General features: G+C 39.9%; 1 protein-coding gene across 6 annotated transcripts in view; it reads left to right on the top strand.

Annotated features, from left to right (window-relative positions):
- Positions 1-20,416, top strand: part of SMYD3 (SET and MYND domain containing 3) — a 503,325-nt gene that overhangs the window by 295,656 nt on the left and 187,253 nt on the right. The window contains exon 1 of one of the 6 annotated variants that reach the window (XM_089528397.1): positions 18,226-18,271. The exons of the other annotated variants lie outside the window; for them this stretch is intronic. The gene's annotated coding sequence lies outside the window, so the exon portion shown is untranslated. Of the gene's footprint in view, positions 1-18,225; positions 18,272-20,416 lie in introns of those variants that run through there. 6 annotated transcript variants of the gene reach the window in all.

Genomic DNA, 20,416 nt, shown 5'->3' on the forward strand with positions numbered 1-20,416 from the left:
GTAACTGCTAGATTCTCAAGGCAGCAGGCAAGTAAAACTGTACTCTCCAGAGTGTTTAGATGAACCAGTTTTTTCCTTCCTGTATAAAAGCTGGAGTTGGTGGTTTCTCTCAGAATGTGGAAGTAGCTAGTTGTAAATAAGTACTAACTTGTAATTAGGTCTTTCCCACTGTAGTTTATAACCATATCACATTATGATTGTAATTAAGTAAAAGATAACTTCCTTCTATGGAATAACTTATGCTTAGTTTGATAATTACAGTGTTTGGATCTTATTAAATTTTAGAAGAAGAATATAATATGGTCCATATTTTGGCAATATTCTGCTCTTTCTGTTCTGTTTGGGTTGTTGAGGACACACTGAATAGAGTGAGAGGAGAGTATGTTTTGGACCACCTGCCAGCTGCTTGTAGCATTCAGCAGTGCTTTTAAATATGTAACTAAAATGACTCTTAGGCCTGTTCTACACGTGCCTTTGCCATGTCCCCAGTACGTCCTAGGGGTTGGCCAAGGACACAGCGTCCAATCAGGCCTCACCCCTAGAATGTACTGGGTACGTCAAAATGGCAGCGTCCTATACACATGGGCGCCGCCATTTTGATGTCGCGGACGCTTAGCGTCCGCATATCGCAGCACAGTAATGACGATGCAAGTGCGCCATTGGCGCCTTGCGGCATCATAACTGCACCACAAAAAGAACCCGCTTTTTGCAGGTTCTTTTTGCTGCGCCAGGGAATTGCGTGGTTTGTCCGCTGCGGTTCCCTGGCACAGCAGACACAGGCGCTGGCAGAGCGCTCTTTTTGGGCACTCTGTAAAGCACCTTAGTTACTTTTGAGAAAAGGGGAAGTAAACATTTATAAGAATAACTGTCCCAATTTCCTTTCATTCCCACCAATGTGGGCTTAAGTGTGGGAACTGGGCTACATAGCTTCCCTGCCTACTTTCATTGCCTGCCTGCCTTTCTGCTATTGCTGTTGATTCTTTTGTTCTAAGAAGACCAAATCTGTTCCCAGAGGGTCCAGCTTTCAGAGTCCTGGTCTATCCACTTGCCCCAGGGACATCGATGTTTATCACACTATACTCTTAAAGTGCTACTATTCCACTTTGACTCCTCTAGCTGCCTCCTGCTGCATTCTGGGATTGGCAGTTTTAAGGAGGGGTATTTAGAATGCTCAGGCAGAGACGTTCTCTGCCTGAGAATTCTAAATACCCCTCCTTAAAACTGCAAATCCCAGAATGCAACAGGAGGCAGCTAGAGCAGTCAAAGTGGAATAGTAGCACTTTAAGAGTATAGTGTGATAAACATCATCACTAGGGGGTGCACAGGGTGCAGAATGCACCAGGTGACACCATAAAGGGAAGGTGACACCACTGCTTCACAAACATCTGCCTTTTAGGAGAAATTCCTGCATTCCTTTAAAACACTGAAAAGAAGGGGTGAGTGGGGTGAGGCTCAGTAGGAAGAGAAAGGTGAGGCCCAAGGGTTTTTTTTAATTACATTTTAAATTTTTAAATTTTTAATTTCTTTACAAAACACACCACATCTTACCAATTTTTCACTTTAACTACATGAAATTATGTACATGTGAATGCATTTAAGCTGTGTGTATCATATTGTAAATTGGAAGTATAATTTTAATTTTGCTAGTTCTTTATGTCACAACTATTGCCATAATGCTTGGTCAGCTTAATGGTGTTTTAATGGTCAGCTTAATGGTATTTTAAGGTGGGAGGGAGATAGGGAATTGGATTTTATATATTTTGCTACGTTTTTTACTTGTGGCTTGTTGTGTTTATTTTTATTGTTCTTATGCTTGTTGTTACCCGCCTCGATCCAATACAGGGAGAGGCGGGATACAAATAATAATAATAATAATAATAATAATAATAATAATGTATCAGAATTATTATTTATGGCCCGAAACAGACAGGCCAGAAATTGCAGGTTCCAGCCACTTTGGGGATGTGGTGTGCAGATGACGCATGCCCCCAGTGTGGCCAGAAGCCATTCTGAGGCTGCAAAGCTGCCGGAAAAAGGAGTGCGAAAAAAGTGCTCCTTGCCAGCAGCCCTTTTTGGACCATGACGTTGGCCCCTTTTTCAGAGTGGGTTGTACGGTTGTTCTGGTCTTCAGAGATTGGGGGTTGATTGGGGTTGGAAAAGCTAAGTCACCAGTCAGCTTCACCCCTATGAGTAATGTTAGTACAAAAAAACATAACTAAGGTATGGGGGGCAGTGACACCATGAGTTACCACACTCTGTGATGCCAACCATAGTGAAGCCACTGACTTGCCCTTGGCCACCTTGGCCTTAAATGCTCTAGAGCTGATTGATTTTTAAAATACCAACTAAACTTTAATGACTTCGGCTTGTTGTGCTTCTGTAGTCAGCAATCTTGAAAAAGAGTCAGGCTTTTCACCAGATGCTGTATTACTAGCTGTAAGTTAATGGAGTTACAGTTAAGCTCATGAGTTGGCACTGGTGAGACTAGAGTTATATAACCTAAACCAACATTACAGACATATGAGCATCAGATTTGATGACACCTTTGCTTTGTTGTGTTGTAACCAGTTCCTCTTCTTTGTGTGAACTTGGTTCTGGAACATACTTTTACTGAGCTTTTTTGAACATCCTGCTATCTCAAGTATGATCTCATCAGAGGAGATTATATTCTCTTTCTATGAAACATGGTTGGCTGGATTGAGGAAGTTCACTAATATAAACTGTTTAGTATGCACAATTTCAATAATATCAGGGAAGTATTTATTGTTAAAATTTCTATTGTTCCTTAACCAGAATACTGGGACAGCAGTTTTCTATATATTAGCCAACAAAAATATCTGGAGGAAATTTGGTTTAGAAAGTGGCTAGCAGGAAAAAAATGTCCTAGTGTTCCCTTGTTATAACTTCTATAACTTAAATACAGAGAAGTACTGTTTCTATTTGGCATACTTTTAGATGGCCATACTTCCCCCTCACATTCTTGCTGATATCTATTGCATTTCATACTACTCACAGCTACCTTCCACAAAGAGAGAAAAACTTTGGCAAAGACAGCAGGGGAGGTGGTGAAGGGGGCAGGCAATGTATATCAACCAGAAATACTGTGGTCCATATTGTCCTCAAGGAAATATTCTAAAATTATATCAAATTTAGTTGGCAGAAAGGTAGTTTATGTTCTAGGTTAAGGATTTTCTTTTTCTTCTTCTTCTTTACATATTAGCATAATTAATATTATTTGGTTCTGCTCTCTAGTAAAGGGAAAAGCTTTGAACCAACAATTTTGGGGTTCAAAATAGTACCATGAATACCAGAATATGTGACTCATCACCTAGGGATGCCTGTCATGTAGAGATGGCATGAAACTCATGTACCTTCATGAGTGCAACTAATGATATGTATTGCATGCTCTTTGGGGTGTTTTATGTAGTATATCATGCCACATAAGAGACATAGTATTTGAAAAATAAACTAAAATGGCAAACAGCAATGAAATGGGTTTCCTACATAACTATTTACCATTTTGGACCTCTTTGTTATCACAATTTCAAACATTGTTATTCAGGAGAAATGAAACTGGGTGGTTCTAAATTGATGGGGGTTGCTGAAAATTATTGAAGCCTTTTGCTATAATCTGGATTCTTGATTAAGTCAATAAGAGACTGTTATTGGAGGGAGCATATCAAACTGTGAAAATAGGAATCGGAAAATGACTTATGTATGAGTGTCACAATTCTAATATATTTTTATTTGCCGACAGAAGAAATGAATGAAGATTTTGGTATTTGTTTCAGTAATTACATCCTTGAATTATGTTTTCAGTGTGATAATTGCTAATTCCATTTTTAAATAGGACACTCTCCACTTTATGCCTCCAGAATATAAATCAGTAGATCAACAGTGATAAACAGATGGATGAGTGTTGCAGAGGAATTTTGTTTCCACCTACTAACTAACAGGTAGTTATTTATTTCAGCAGGGGCTTTTCACAGCAGAAGCTACCATATTATTCATCTTTATGCACTGCTCAACCCTGACTGTTCCTTGTAACTTTACCCAGTAGTATTGTCAAAGGCACCAGTGTAGTTTTACACCTTCTTGCTCTTGCATCCAGTTGCTAAATTCTTGGCTCTGTTCAGTTCAGCAGTGGCAGATAGTTTCTATGGCTGCATCTGCACTGCAGAATTAATACAGTTTGACACCGCTTTAACTGCCATCACTCAATGCTATGGCATCCTGAGATTTGTATGTTTTCTGAGATATTTAGCCTTCTCTGTCAGAGAGTTCTGATGCCACAGCAAACTACAAATTCCAGAATTGCATAGCATTGAGCCATGATAAACAAACAAATAAACAAACAAACATTTATTTATTTATATCCTGCCTCTTCCGATTGAGGAGCAAGGTGGGTAACAATAGAGAAAATACGATATACAGCAATAAAAACAGCAAGCCCCACAAAACCGCAACCCAACCCTCCCTCCCAAATATAAAATTAAACAGTTTTTTAAAAATGTTAAAAAAATACATACAATACATCAAAGTTAAAAACAAATCACAAGTAAGAAAAATAATAAAAAGGGGATTCAATTGGTTTTGGGGAAGACCTGCCGGAAGAGAAAGGTTTTTGTTGCCTTTTTAAAAGTCTCGAGTGAGGATAATTGGCAAATCTCTTCCGGCAGGTCATTCCAGGTTTTTGGAGCAGTGACAGAAAAGGACCTCCGAGAGGTCACCGCCAGTCTGTTTTTTCTAGATTGTAAAAGGTTTTTCCCGGAGGATCGGAGTGTACGGGAAGGATTGTATGGGAGGAGGTGTTCCTTCAAGTAGACTGGACCCAGGCCATGTAGGGCTTTATAGGTGATAACCAACACCTTGTACTGTGCCCAGAAGCTAATAGGCAGCCAATGCAGTGATTTTAAAATAGGTGTAATATGGTTGAACTTAGATTTTCCAGCGACCAGTCTGGCTGCCATGTTTTGAATCAATTGAAGCTTCTGGAAGTGGCACAAAGGTTGCCCCATGTAGAGCGCATTGCATAAATCAAGGCAAGAGGTTACTAGAGCATGTACGACAGTTTCTAGGTGCTGCTGCTCCAGGTAGGGGTGCAACTGGCGTATCAGCCAAAGCTGATAACAGGCACTCCTGGCTGTCGCATCAATCTGAGAAGACAGTTGAAGCGACAAATCCAGGAGCACCCCTAAGCTGCGGACGCAGTCTTTCAGGGGAAGTGTAACCCCATCTAGAACTGGCGAACTTATCTCCGTACCTGAATTGGGGTTACCTATCATGAGTACCTCCGTTTTATTTGGATTCAGCTTGAGTCTATTTTCCCTCATCCAATCCATTACCGACTTCAGGCAATCATTCAGGGGGGAGATGCCCTCCTTGGTCACTGAAGCAGCCCGAGACATAGAGAAATAAATTTGGGTGTCATCAGCATACTGATAACACCCCGCCCCGTGTCTCCAGATGATCTCACCCAGCAGCTTCATGTAAATGTTAAACAGCATGGGGGACAGAATGGTGCCCTGAGGGATGCCAGTTGTCATCTCTCTCGTAGAGGAGCAGCTGTCCCCCAGCATCACCATCTGGAATCTGCCCGAGAGGTAGGAACGTAGCCACTGCAAGGCAGAGCCAGCGATTCCCAACTCTCTCAGGCATTCCAGAAGGATACCATGGTCTATGGTATCGAAGGCCGCTGAGATGTCCAAGAGCACCAACAGGGCCACACTTCCCCTGTCAATGCACAGACGGAGATCATTGACCAAGGCGACCAGGGCAGTCTCCACTCCGTATCCTGACCTGAAAGCAGTGTCAAACTGTCTCATTTGGATGGTGAATGTACTATGGGTCTTAGGCTGAACTCTATAGGAGCTATCTGAGGTTCTAAGCCTATTTTGGGGATTGCCTTCAAGCAACCTGGATAGCTTCTTCAAAGTTCAGACTAAAATCTGAAGTAGATTCATCATCACACTAGCACAGAAGCTGCAAGCTGCCTGGATTCATTGTGTCTTCCTTTGCCTTGTAACTTGCCAGCTCTTTGCGCTCTGACAGAATTGAAAGGATGACAGTGATCGGCCCATTGCACTGTGCTTTTCGAATTATATACAGCTGCCCAAACAGTTTTAGCAACATTGGCGAGACAACAGAACAGTTTACTTTTGTATCTTCAGCTGATACCATGTTACATTCTGAAGCTATGATTTCTGGGCTGACAATCCAAATTGGTGAGTGAATGGGTGAGGTTATTTATTTATTTTCGGGGGACACTATGAGGAACATAAATCTTTTATATAGTGCTTGTAGGATGAAGAACTGTTATCTGTCAGTGATGATAGGAGGAAATGCTGTGGTTGTGTTTGGTTATTGTGCTAATTTGCACCAGCCTTTCTGCTGAATGGAAAAAAACCATGGTATGCAAAGCAACTACCAATAATAAAAGACAGATAGAAAGAAAAATCTTGATTAAAACAATATTTTTTTAAAAACAGAACCATAGCCTGTGAGGTTGCAGTAACAAGGGAATTATATGCTCCCTGTAACCAGCCCCAGTCAACAATCTGGCCGTTTGAGACCACCTGATGGTCTTAAGCATTTGGGTCCAGCTGAAGGTCTTAAACACTTTTTGAACTGTATGCACTCCTGTTCACCACCAAAACCTTAGCATACAGATCAAGGGCTAAATCCAAAACTACACGCAGATGGCACACCTGAAACTTCAAGGATAGTATAGTTAAATTCAGCACAAGCTAAATCCTGATTTCATGATCTCCTTTCTGACTAACCAAAAATAACTGTCTTTTGTAGATTAAGCTTCAATTGGCCTATTTACAAAGGTAAACTTGGTTAGGCAGCTCACCTGTTGGACATATCGCCTGAGGCATCTGTGGAATTTCCATGTTGAACTTTTTTATGGAAAGGGCTGCAAGGAGTGTTGTTAGGCTTAGACTGCGGAGTGTGGGGTGCTGCTTAAATCGTACTACCAGTTCTGGCAAAGTGATTGGGAAAGTGCATGTCAAATTAACATTGTGCTGAACCTAAAACTAGATCTCTTTCTAGATCTCTGCACTTGTGGAAAATTTCTGTTTAAATTAATATATTCTAATTCAGTGGTGAAAGCTAGCCTGGTGTAGTGGTTTGAACATTGGACACTGGAGATCAGGGTTCAGTTGGGATTCAAATCCCTGCATGGCCATGGAAACCCACTAGGTGTCTTTGGGCATATCACACACTCTCAGCCTCAGAGGAAGACAATAGTAAAGTCACTCTGGACAAATCTTGCTAAGAAAACCCCGTGATAGGGTTGCCTTACGGTTGCCATAAATTTGAAATGATTTGAAGGTGCATAACAACAAATTGGTACTTCACCACATGTTTTTGTTTCTTACAGAGATAGAATTCCACTGTGATTTTTGAGATGTGCGATTTTACAATTTGGGTCCAGTTGTTGTGATGGAAATTTTGAAATTTTTCTTTAAGGTGCTCTCCACCAACACACACTGTCTGATTTTGGGAGCTAAGCAGAGTGAGGCCCAGTTAGTACTGGCAGACCATTAGGAAACAAATACCAGGGATCTTCATGGAGGGTGATGAGAAAATTATGCCAGAAATTGTGGAGCGCTGCTGGCAGTCAGAGCTAACATTACCGGGCTGGCTGGATCAAAAGTGTGCCTTAGGCCTGTTACAGACTGCCCAAAAGGGGCGGTCTTGGGCCACTGCCGGTTGCAGCGCAGAGTTGCAGCAGCCAAACTGCGCGACTCCTCTGCGCTGCAAAGAAGGAGCGCGAAAATCGCGTTCCTTCCGGCAACCCTGAAGAGACGGCGCAAGTGCCAAAGTGCGCACTCGCGTCGTCACTTCTGGGCTGTGACGTGCGGACGCTAAGTCAAAATGGCGGCGGCCGTTCCACACGGCCGCCGCCATTTGTTACGGACTCTGTCCATAATAGGAGTAGGGGCGTCTATAAGAGACGCCCCTTTTTCAAACTGGGACGTCCTGAGGACGTCCGAAATGGCGGTGTGTAACGCGCCCTAGTCACTTCCTAAGTTCCTTACCTTCTCTTGCAGAGCTGTGAACCCAAATGACAGAAGCTGAGAGTAAATAAATTATATGAGGAGACTACTAATCTAACCTTTCAAAAGGTTCTCTTGAATTCATAGTTTCATCAAAAAGGCAGAAAATCATTTGTCGGAATTTTTTTGTTATAGAGTGTGACAAAATATTAAGTTTTCTTTTTCCCTTCCCCCCAAAAGAGTGACTCTTAACTCGCCTCCAGAATGATTATATAAATAATTAGAGACACAAATGAATAGTGTGCAGTCCACCATCTATCTCTAATATTGTTGGTAGTCTGCATTGCTCCAATTAACTGTATATATTTGAATGAAATTCTGTTTCTATTAATTCCCTAACTAGGCAAGAAGAATTGATTTCTAGGCAGTTTGAAAATACATTCTTGGTAATTCATCCTTTCCATTTTCTTCTCAACCATTTCTGACAGCCCACTCCACAATAAACTTGAGCCAAATTTAGTAGATTTATGCAGATATACTGTATTGTCTTGATGCAAAATATAGTAGAAACAATTCCTGTACAAGAAATAAGAGTGGCTTCCTTACTGAAGTTATCACTGGATGATGCTCTGGGCTGCATTTAATGTCATGAAAAAGTTAAAGACAATCTCTGACATGTTTTCAAACATTCTTCCCCTCTTCCCGTGGCATAGATACAAGGAGTTTGTAAACATTAGTTCCCATTTTTAATTAATCACATCTTGTTATTTCATCTGAGCCCAACAATCTCTGGTTAATCTATACAAGCTAGCTGTGGATTGTGGTTTATAAACTTACATGTTTAAACAAACCATTGTTGTTGTTAACTGCCCTTGAGTCAATCTCGACTCATGGCGACCTTATGGATAGACATCTCCAAGACCCTCTATCCTCCACTACTCTGCTTAATTCCTGTAGCCCCTTAAAATCTGTGACCTCCTTAATAGAGTCCATCCATCTGGCATGTGGCCTTCCTCTCTTTCTACTTCCCTCCACCTTTCCCAGCATTATTGTCTTTTCCAATGAGTCTTTCCTTCTCATGATGTGTCCAAAGTACAGCAGCTTCAGTTTGGTCATCTTGGCTTCCAGGGAGATTTCCGGCTTGATCTGCTCTAGGACCCATTTGTTTGTCCTTTTGACTGTCCATGGAATCCTCAGCACTCTTCTCCAGCACCACATCTCAAATGAGTTGATTTTCCTCTTATCTTCTTTCTTAACTGTCCAGCTCTCACATCCGTACATAGTATTAGGGAATACAATGGCTTGTATGATTCTAACTTTTGTGTTCAGTTGTGTATCTTTGCATTTTAGAATCTTTTCTAGTTCCTTCATAGCCACCCTCCCCATTCTTAATCTTCTTCTGATTTCCTGACTGCAGTTCCCATTTCTATCAATGTTTGATCCCAGATAAGGGGAATTCTTTTACTATATCTATTTCTTCATTGTCTAGGTTGAACTTGTGAAGGGCCTCGGCAGTAATTATTTTTGTTTTCTTTATGTTCAACATTAAGCCTACCTTTGCACTTTCTTCTTTGATCTGAAACCCTCCCAAACATGCCAAAACCCATAGAAATTCTAAACAAAAGTGACTTGTATCAGGTCAGCTGATTTTCATGCACTGCAGTGACCCATCAGTTCACAGGAATGAAAATTGGCCACTGCAATTGCTGACCTTTGCTTTTGGAGAGCATCCAAATGCAAACATTGAGATTGAATTAGGCAGAATCAAAGGACTTGATAGCTGATTCAGATGTTTATTTTGTGAACAGGGTTGAGATTTTGCATACCCAGGAATAATGTTGTATGCAAAATTGTCTTTGCCCACAGTTAGATCTATGTATTGGGAATTAATTTTAATTTTCAGGTCTGTCCGTGGATGAGTATCAGCCTCAGCAAAATCAAAAATGAAGCTTATAGTGCCTTAAAATGAAATTTAGGAAGGAGGTACTTTATTTTTGGTCTTAGATATGCCTCGAAATATAAAAATAAGCAAGGAACATTCAAACCCAGACCCAAAGGAACACTTTCTTTTCTGTGTGTACATAACCTTTTCTTACAGCCTGTTACCACTACTATAACTGTTTGTTTAAAAATCAGCATATTGTCTCCTTTTAGACAGCTTCAGGGTATTATCTAGAATAGTGCAAGAAAATCATTCAGTATTGCCACTTATTTCTAGTACGGAATCCTTCAAGATATGTTCATAAGATCCCAATATGTGCCAAATCAATTTCAATTAGCTCTAGGCATTTACATTCTTTCAGGGTTTTCTGTGCAACATGTTATTATTCTTTAAAAATTGCCAAGTGGAAATCTCAGAGTGGCATTGTGAGTTTCATATATTCAGTAGAGCTCCTTTGTGGCCATGTAACTTATGAAATGCTAAGTCTGAAAAATATGAAGTTGTCCATTGCACTACATGTCTTCTTTACTAACCAGGAAAAAATATTGTGGATGGTATCTGGTTGTTTTTGTGACCTGCATGCTATGATGGATCTGGTTAAAAGAGGGGTGGGACACACACACACACACACACACACACACCAGCAGCCCCAAATACCTCTATTTTCCTCTGTGGTCCCTCGCAAAATGGCAAGGGGAAGTGATGTATTACTACCTTTGGCCATTTTGGGAGGGACTACAGAGAAAAATGGAAGTATTTGGGAATAGTATGGGATGCTTTAGTTCTTGTGGGGATGGGGTTATTTCCACATGTTTTCATGTGTTTGAGGGGCTTTCTGAGTGATATGGGGCCTAAAATTGCCCAAAAATCATGTTGATTTTTTTAAAAAAGTGGGACCTTTGGGAAGGAGTGGGCATGTTTCAGGGGTCACAAAAGTTAGGTTCAAGGAATGTGTGCAAGTAGTGGATACTTTCATGCACAAGATCTTTACAAATACTTACGCTGACATTATTTATTTATTTTATTTGTTGCCTTTCTCCCCACATAGGACTCAAGGCAGTTTATAAAAGGCTTAAACAAGATATCTAAAAACATGATAATAAAGAAGTTAAAATGCAATGGCTTAAACCTCACTTACTCCAGTGTAAGTGATGAAGTGGACTTTGTGCTACGTGACCACATCAGGCAGCCAAAGTAATGTGGATTGACTTTGCGGAAAGGAATGGAGTATCATAAACAAGATATTCAGTATCTCGGTATTCCTGCATTGTGGCCTCCTCCAACTCTATGATCTAAGGATACAGCTGGCTGGTTGACTGACTAGGGCGCGGTACAAAGAGTGGGTCTGTGGCGCCCCATTTATCTCCGGGTTGGGAGCAGGGCAGCCTCATCGGCAGCCCTGCGGCCCCGATCCGGAGTTTTTCTGGATCATGGAGAAGTGACAAAATGCCACTTTTCCGTGGCGCAGAAAATGGGTGTCCTTGGTGCTTTATGCCCCTGGACACCCCAGGAGCCTCAGCCATGGGAGAAAGGGGCCGCCTGGCCCCTTTCTCCCTGGCATCATTCCTGCAATGGTTTGACTGCTGCGAGAACAATGCAGCACTGGAAAGGAGCTTCGTTTCGGAGGTCCTTCCTGTGCTGCACCTAGGCCATTGTAAGCAGCCTGGGGTGGTGTGGAGATGTCACACACCATGATGACGTCGCTACCACATTCTAGGGTTGCGGGGCATGTGGACGCTCCGCCCCTGTGCAACCCTAGTACGTGGCTTGGTTGGCGCAAAGCACCGGTCTGGAACAGGCCAAGGATAGTGAACAAGAAAATTTCCTGCTGAAACATTTAATGTGTATGTCACCAATTTCTTCCTCCTGTAACAGTTTTTAATGTACAGATGCGCTTTATATTAAAGGTACCAACCCTGATGTACCAACCCTGCTAAAAATGTTTTTAAAACTTGATAACACAGCATAATATGCTCTTCGAGCGCAACTAGTAAACACAAAGGGACCATGGACTTCAGAGCCTAGTGTTTAACTCATAGTGTTCTTGTTCACTATCCTAGTCAGTCAACCAGCCGTGTCCTTAGATGTCATTAGAAGGCATTTTCATCTGCCACTCCCAAATTATGGAATGGTCTGTTGGAAGAAATCTGAAACATTACCAATCTTGACAGCTTTAAAAAGGCTGTCAATGCGGATCTTTTCCAATAGACCTTCCCTGAGTAACTCACTTGGACTCCCGCTGAGACGGCTCACCATATAGTATACCTCAGGATACCCATCTCTGTCGCTGATTGATTGTTTTAATAACGTAGATGATATTTTATTATTGTTATGGGTAGTATAATGCTGTTGTTTGGAGGGAGGGATAATGGGTTTTATCTTGTATTGTTGTATTTTTACTGTTGTTGTAAGCTGCCTCGATCCTGTTGGAGAGATGGGTTAAAAATAATTCATTAGTGCTAATGCATGAAGATACCAGGTCAAATCATAAGCCTTTTCTTCCCTACAAATGCTCTCCCCAGGGCAGTTTTTATATGTTAGTTGCCAGGCTCCAAAATCAGATATCCAGTTCAAGGAAAACAGCTGAAGAAGGGTATTAGCAAGGAAGAATCAGCAGAAGAGGGTAAGAGCACCCCATCTTCCTATGAGCTGATCCTACCCTATAAGTGATCCCAACCTCATTAGACTTGTTTTCCCCAGAAGCTATTATTTGCCCAGTAGGTGGAGGCTTTCTCTCTTCCCCTCACAGCTTCTCAGTTTGCTTTGGGATTATCTTTTGGAATAATTTATGTGAGAGACAGAGAAAGCAAGATATGTGTAGTAAAATTAGAAGGCTTTCAGAGACGGGTAAAATGTTGACTGATTGTGACATTGCAATATTGTTCTGGTTTGGATTATAATTTCAGGCTGTATAAATTTAGTAGTAGTAGTCCGCTCTCACTCCTTCCCTCCTGTCTTGTGACATTGTTGGTGCAAAGATTCTGGCTTGTTTTAAGACAGTTCCCAAACTCTGGAAATTTTGGCTCAGTGTTGGCTAACATATCTGGAAAATAAACTAGGATCACACCAATTGCAGATAAAAAAAATAAACCAGGAATCCTATCTAATTCTGACATACTGTGGATGAATAGCATCGTGATATATCTAGTCCAATTCATACTTGTTTCCCTGCTTTGGCCTTCCCACTGACTTCAGAAACAAAGAAACAAGACACAAGAGCTGAATTCTGTGTTCCAACTTAAGAAGTTGTTTTATTGCTCCATAACTCAGGGTTTGTTGATAACTTATGAATTTTGGCTTCTCTGGGAATAACAAGCCAGTATTCCAGATAGAAACTTAAAGCATATTTATTGCTTCCAGATTTGTTTACCTGTTTTGCTTGAACAAGTGGGAAAAGCAAAGCAGGCATGAATGGGATGAGTGATTGTTTCTATAGAACTCTTTGATGATAGTAATGCATTTCTTCACTAATTTGATCCTCACAGGAGAGAATGGGTAATTTTAGCAATTTTCTTCCCACTGCTAGAAAGTCTTTGAAAACTGTACATTTTACAAAGAGTATTTGCAGTTTGGGATTTATTCTGCACAAAATTAGCAAATCTTTTGTACAGAAAACATTTTCTGCTCAAGAAACAGCATTTTTGTGAATATAATATTTCTGCATAATGTATTATTTTCTGCACAGAAAATGCTGTTTCATGTGCCAAAAATACTGTAGTTGGAGACTTATTCTAAACAATCTGTAGTTGGAGACTTATTCTAAACACTCTTCACATGATTCTGGAAAATGTTTTCTGTGCGAAAAAGGTGCAAATTTTGCACATTATAAATCCCAAACTATGAATTTTCTCATCAATCCAAGATCTTCCTCATCAGGGTTTCTTAGGCCACAATATTTTGAATATTCTTTCATGCCTAATTTACAGTAACTCAAGATTAGACAGGGAATATTGGCTCAAGTGTGTAAATGGGTCCATTGTATCTTATGCTGAGACCATCTGCTGGTCAAATCTCCTGTTCATTATTCCAAATGATATGTTTGTTTTGTTTGGATTTTGGTGGAGTCATTGTTATTTTGATTTTTTTTAACAACAAAGAGAATGCTTTGTATTGATATTGATATCTTTGTGATATTTATTTTTCATTTTTCCTCATAGGTTGCATAATCTTGGTTTCCAGCAAGGAAGCTAAGCTTATGTGGCCTGAGGATTTCATAAGCTATACATACGCTTGAGCTCAGAGCATATCAACTTCTGTATGCTTCATTTATGAGAGACACTGGAAAATATAGATGCGACCTAGTAATCCTCCCATTTTATTGCTTGCCTACCTCACAAATCATATGTGTGCTTCTTTTCAAGGGAAATTATATCCTGACACAATGAGTGGAAGTGGAAGGTTTTCATGGGTTAAATATGAATGGTTTTGATATGTGAGAATATATTGCAGAATTTCAATCTTTCTAATAATGTGTGTCTATAACTGCTCAACACCTAAAGCCTTACCACCAATATTCTCAATTCCTTTACCTTTTCCTCGTTCTTTAATGTCAATGTAATACCACACTATACATCTGGGAAGTGATTTTATGGTAAAGCTTCATGCAACAATTGACCGAATTGTCATTTGCCATATTTATAAACATTTCAGATTCTTAGATTGTCAACAACATGCTTGCTGTTCAGTTCTATGAGGGAAGGAGAAGTTGTAAATTTGACTCAGATTAAAATGCCATATATGTATGTCCTAGACACAGGAGTCACTATATAAAGCAGACTGAACATGAAATTTGAGAGTAAGCCTAAAAATTGGAAGGCTCAGATAAGGCAGAGGCAACTGTCAGTGTTGATTGTTTTTTTAAAAAATCAAGGCTAAGATTTAAGAATAAATGTATTTTATCTGGCATGTTATTACGCAACCAGTTTATCCCATATGGATCTGCCAGGGATTTAAGATCTTCAGCCGAAATCTTTCTCTCTATCTCACCAATGTATGAAGTACACCTACTGAAATCAATGGGATATTGATTAACTATCAGTAATGTCAGTGAATCTGGTCTAAATTAACTTTCTTGTAATTTGCTGTGATGACTGTTATTATTTAAAAATGGTATAGGGCAGCCACAGAGCCAACAGCAAATAATCCATGAATAATCAAATCTGCAAATGTCAAATCGGCAAATATGCAGGGCCAACTGTGCTCTGAGTTCTTTATAGAAAGGAAATGGTAATTCAAAAACTTGAGAAAAACTGGCCAGGAAGTCAGAGGCTGTACAGACCAGCATTATACCAGCAGAGTGGTGGTGTGGCATCCACATGACAGATGCCCCGATGCTGCCTTGACCCTGCCAACATGCGATGCACCCAACCGTATAGTGGGCAGTGTCACAGCGCTCCTTTGGTGCTGCGTTTAGATAACGCAACGGCAAAAGGAGTGCCAGAAAGTGCCACTTCAGCGGGAAAGGCGCCTTTTCCCTAACATGAAAAGGAGCGGCATTTTAGCATTGGGAAAAGAATGGATAAGAGCTGTGGCATGTAGTTGCTGCGGCCTCTATCTGTCGCTGAAAGGAGTGGCAGAAGGTTGTTCCAAAGGGCAGTCTGTTTACTCCCTCCGTGAGATGTAACATCTCATGGTTTATACCAAAGAAGGATATTAACTATAACCATCTATTAAAGCACTGGAAGTCATATATTACCCTGTCATTTTAGTTTATGTGTCTTCTATTTAAGTAGTGTAGTTGTATTCATGTTAGATTATTTTATGTTATATTGTGATGTGTAGGTTTTTTGTTTCTTTATAGTTTTTGTAATGTTTTCTCCCTGTATGTAGTTTTAGATCTGAGTCACATTCTGACAGATTTCAGACAGTGAGGAGCTATTCCTCTCTCTGTGTTAATTAAAATATGTGTGTTAGTTTAAAAAAAAACCCACCAAAAATGAGAATGTAAGAATGAGAATCCTTTGGAAAAAGCACAGAATATAAAATAATATCAGCTGTAAATCCTCCCCTCCTCATCGAAGTACAGTGAAGAAACCCTATGGATCTTTGAAAGGTGAAGGGTATATAGGTTTTCAATGACACCTCAGGTCACCCAGATACAGAGAGATAGTTAAATTTCATAATTTGCTCTAACCAGGAAAATAGAATGTGAAGGGCTTGGGGGGGTGTGTGAAGCCACTTTAGGGTTGAATCAGACCAGGCTGATACAGGAGAAGCCATTGTGACTAGTAGTGGGGAAAGCATTAAGACTTTTTAAAAGGCTGTGATGTTACTTTTGATATGGGAGGCAAGTGAGATGAGGTCTTGCCCTCTCTCCTTTAGGGCTGCATTTTATCTCTAATCAGCATGCTCCTTTGAGGAGCACTACATGACCCATTTTTCACCTAAGCCTCCAACTTTTGTAGTACTATTTGGTTTGATATCCAGGAATAGCTCCTCTTTCTGTCTGAAATCTATCATGATGTGAATTAGATCTTCTGGCTCTACATTGCATAAAAGAGCTCTATCTTGCCATTAAAAGATATTCAACTAAGCTTTGTAGATTTATATACTTTTAGTGACTTTCAATTCAGTTTCATCCCACTTCCTAGAAAATTGGTTCCCCTAAGGAATGGAACACAAGACTATATTTACTCTTAGATTGGTTTCACTTTATCTTCACAGTTTTCCTGTGTAGTTAAACTTTTAAAGAAGTTTTAAAAAAACACCTCAAACCGAATAGTGCTTCTGAATAGCCATGCTTTAAAAGCTTGCTCCTTTACTTTGCCTAACCATGTTCCTTATGGTTCCCTGAAAGCAGTGTCTTGGGGCTAGTTCATACAGTAATTTCTTCCTGCAGGGCAGTCCTGAACCATCCACAGCCATGTGCCTGCCTGAGATAATTTCTTTACACCAACTGCAAACTACACATGGATACAGACTGGAGCAATTTTCAGAATCAAAGCAACACTTTTCCCAGCCTCTGTTGTCACTAGAATCACTGTGTGGTATAATCTCCCAGCTTTTTAATGACATATTTCTGTGCGAGCTGAACACTGAAAGATGGCTTGGCATTGCTTGCCTGCTGGTGAGAAGTGCTACATGAATCATACTTTGGTGTTTCTTGTACATCAAATGTGAATATTTAAAAGGCATGTTACACCAAGTAGCCTTCTTTTCAATTTTTGTTCCTGGTAAAGCTTTACCAAAAATTTGATTTCTAATACAAAAATCAATGTGAGATATTTGACTTAAGACTTCTGGGCTTGTGGCTGATGGGAAATAGCAATACATATAATTTTAATATGTGGTTTATATATTGTACTTGGAGGTAGGTGTTTTTGTGTGAGCTGTTCAGTCATTATAAGTATGTGAAGAAATGACCTAATTTTCTTGATGGCATTGTTTATCGGTAGTTCTGTACATTTAACAGGAGAAGAATGCTGTGCACATCTTTAGTTTATCATCTGAATAGAAGAAAACATGTACACACTTGATTATCAATTCCATCTGTTCATTTCTTTTTCATGTGCACACTGTGTCGGTGTCCTGTTTGTTATTTGAGTTTACTGAACTGATTACAGCTAATCTACGGCAAGGTTTTACTCTGAATATTACCTCATATAGTGAATTTGTATTGGTTTCAGATTCCCCTGTGTATTTGACATTAAACCTTGGTTAATGGCAGTAATTCTAGCAGTAGTGGCTAATTCATGGAAAGTTGAAGATTTGGGGAATGTTTATTTGGCTTGTTCCTCTGGTTAAAAATTAAAAAGAAAAGATGTACAGAAGGTTGCCAAGATGGTTCTAGTTTTTATGGCAGACAAAAAAATACAGAGTACTTAATGCTTTTCACTGAAATGAAACTGTTCAAAAATAAACAACCATTATTTTTGTTTCTGGTTGACGAGTTTTGTTTATTTAGCTTTTAATCTAAACCAGTTTCTGTGTTCTTTATCTTTATTGGCATGATAGCAGCAGTGCCTGCAGAGCAAAACACTCTAGAACTGTGGTGAAATCTTGGATGTGAATGGGACTCAGGATCAGATATGAACTTTATGACTTCTGTCTTTATAGAAACCCAAGCCAATAACCTAAAACTGGTCACCCATGAATGGTCTGATGTAATCTTAGGTTGGTGAGCCCATTTGTAATAGCAGAATCATGCCCCAACTTACTCATAGAAAATACTAGCAAAAAAATCTGAAGCTGCGTATCATTTATTTTATCTGTCTATTATCTCTCTCTCTCTCTCTCTCTGTGTGTGTGTGTTTCTAGCTAGGCCCTGTATGATTGATTTATTGATTTGACATATCCTACCTTTCACCCAGGACTGGAGCTCCAGGTCAGTCACAAGAAGATATGGGGGGAAAGACAAAACTAATGATAAAACACAATTATACAAGGTTATAATATTAAACATGATTGAATTAAAAACAGTCTAAAGCAAATGATTTTGTAAAAACAATAGGGTACTGATAAATTAAAATTCCCTTTCCCAATTGTGAGGCAATAGCTTTAAATCTATACATACAATTGTATAGTGCATCTCAAGCTACCTGACCAACCATTTGCCTCCAGTGTGTCAGGGATCCATACCATATTTGTGCCCATTTGCTACAATTATTTCAATTTTTTAATTGAAAAGTCACCAGGACTGGCAGCTACCTTTTTGGGACTGGCACTGGTCTATGAACCATCACATTGAGAAGCACTATGCAGTATGTGAACTGTGCAGTGTGTGAAAGCCACTCCTTTAGCTACACACATACTCTTTCTCCTTTGTTCCCAAGGCCTGTAAACTCTCCTGCTAGAAGTGTGCTTGTATTGCCCTTAAATATATTAACATGGGAGATGGGTCATGTTTGCCCAGTTCAGTTTCTTTTGTTTGATTCTGCTCTGTACAGTCTTGGAGATCTGTCATCCAGTTGCTATGTCTGGGAAAAGTGTGCATCCCAGCTTCTGTGACATGTTAGCCAGGCGCTGATGGAGATCTGGAGTGTGTTGGCCCAGGATAATCTCAGTAGAATTCACTGGTTAGGAGCCTCTTTCTGCCATTTTCTGCAAAGGGATGATGGAACCTCTTGGCTAATGGACTGTGATACTTTCCACTTCTGTAGATCACCTGCTGCATTTACTTACCACCAATTTATCTTATAGTAAAGATGTGTGTCAGTTTTTAATCTTGATGTTGCAAGTTTCTGCTCAAAACATATACTTTGCTCTTTTTTTGAACTATGAAAGCAAACTACTGCTTCTCTTCTCCCATGTCCACTTCCCAATTTCTATAATCAGAAGGGAAAGCAAATTTGCAGAATGGAGAAGGGATGAAAAGTATTGGATTCCTGTTCCCAAATTCTCTTGTCATTCATGTATGGGTGTGCAAAGTAGAGAAATACTGTGACTAATCTCCAAACTTAATCCTTTGACATACTGAAAAATTGAAGGGATTCAGCACTGTTTGGTTTACTTAGTCCTGGATGATGAGTAGCTGTGCAAAAACTGGCATCCAGGTACTTTTAAAAATCTTTCTTTTGTCACGCATAAAACAGGCAAGAGATGGAAGCTTTGAAGTCTTTCTTCTTCCTACGCATTAGAACATTTACAACCTGAACAGAGAAGTAGAAAATCTTTAGCTCCTCTTATGCTGAATCTGATAGGACGTTCGCAAAACCTTTGGCTTAAGCCTGGGAACACGGCTTGTTATTTTTATTATCAGGGAACAAGAGCTTGAAGTGGGCTTCCGTTCTTCTACTTATCCGCTTCATAATAAATTAAAGTTGTGCTAGTGGAGGATCTTTAATTCCATTTGGGATTTGGATGCTAGGAGCAAGAGTGAAGCTTTGTCCTAATGAACAGGAAAAGATGCAGGAGTGAAGATCATATTCTTCTGTAGTCTTCTGTCACCCTGTTGGCTATATGATTGTCCCTATTTATATCATGCAAAACAATGGGGCTGAAGTAAAAGCAAAAGTATAAAAATTGTATGTGGTATTTTGTTTTGCCTTACAGTACTTACAACATTGTGTCTTTTCTGCTAAGTTGATCCACCACTTGTTCTGAATGTCTGAGTTTTTGTTGGAGTTGACTACATGCAAGGCGAAAGACTGCTTTTTTTACATGGCAGGATGGCTGGGTGAGGTGTGCCTGGTGAGCAGTTCTCTTCTTTGCCAACAGCTCCTGGATCTCTTGGTTGTTTTCATCAAACCAGTCTTGGTTTTTCTTGAGGAAGAATCCTAAGGATTCTTCCGCAGACTGCATGATGCTGTTTTTGATATGTTGCCAAAGCGTTGTAGGATTTTACGAAACTCTTAAAGCAGTGTTTGGACCTACATATCAGATCCAAAGCTCCCTATACAGTACAGATGATCAAACACTAATCACAGATAAATCTTCCATTCTGAACCAATGGGCTGAACATTTCCAAAACCTCTTTAGTGCCAACCGAATAGTCCAAGACTCAGCTATTCAACATATGACACAACAACCG

The sequence above is a fragment of the Sceloporus occidentalis genome, unplaced genomic scaffold (genome assembly GCF_023333645.1).
Source record: "Sceloporus occidentalis isolate IW3139 unplaced genomic scaffold, rSceOcc1.0.p SCAF_6, whole genome shotgun sequence".
Lineage (NCBI taxonomy): Eukaryota > Metazoa > Chordata > Lepidosauria > Squamata > Phrynosomatidae > Sceloporus > Sceloporus occidentalis.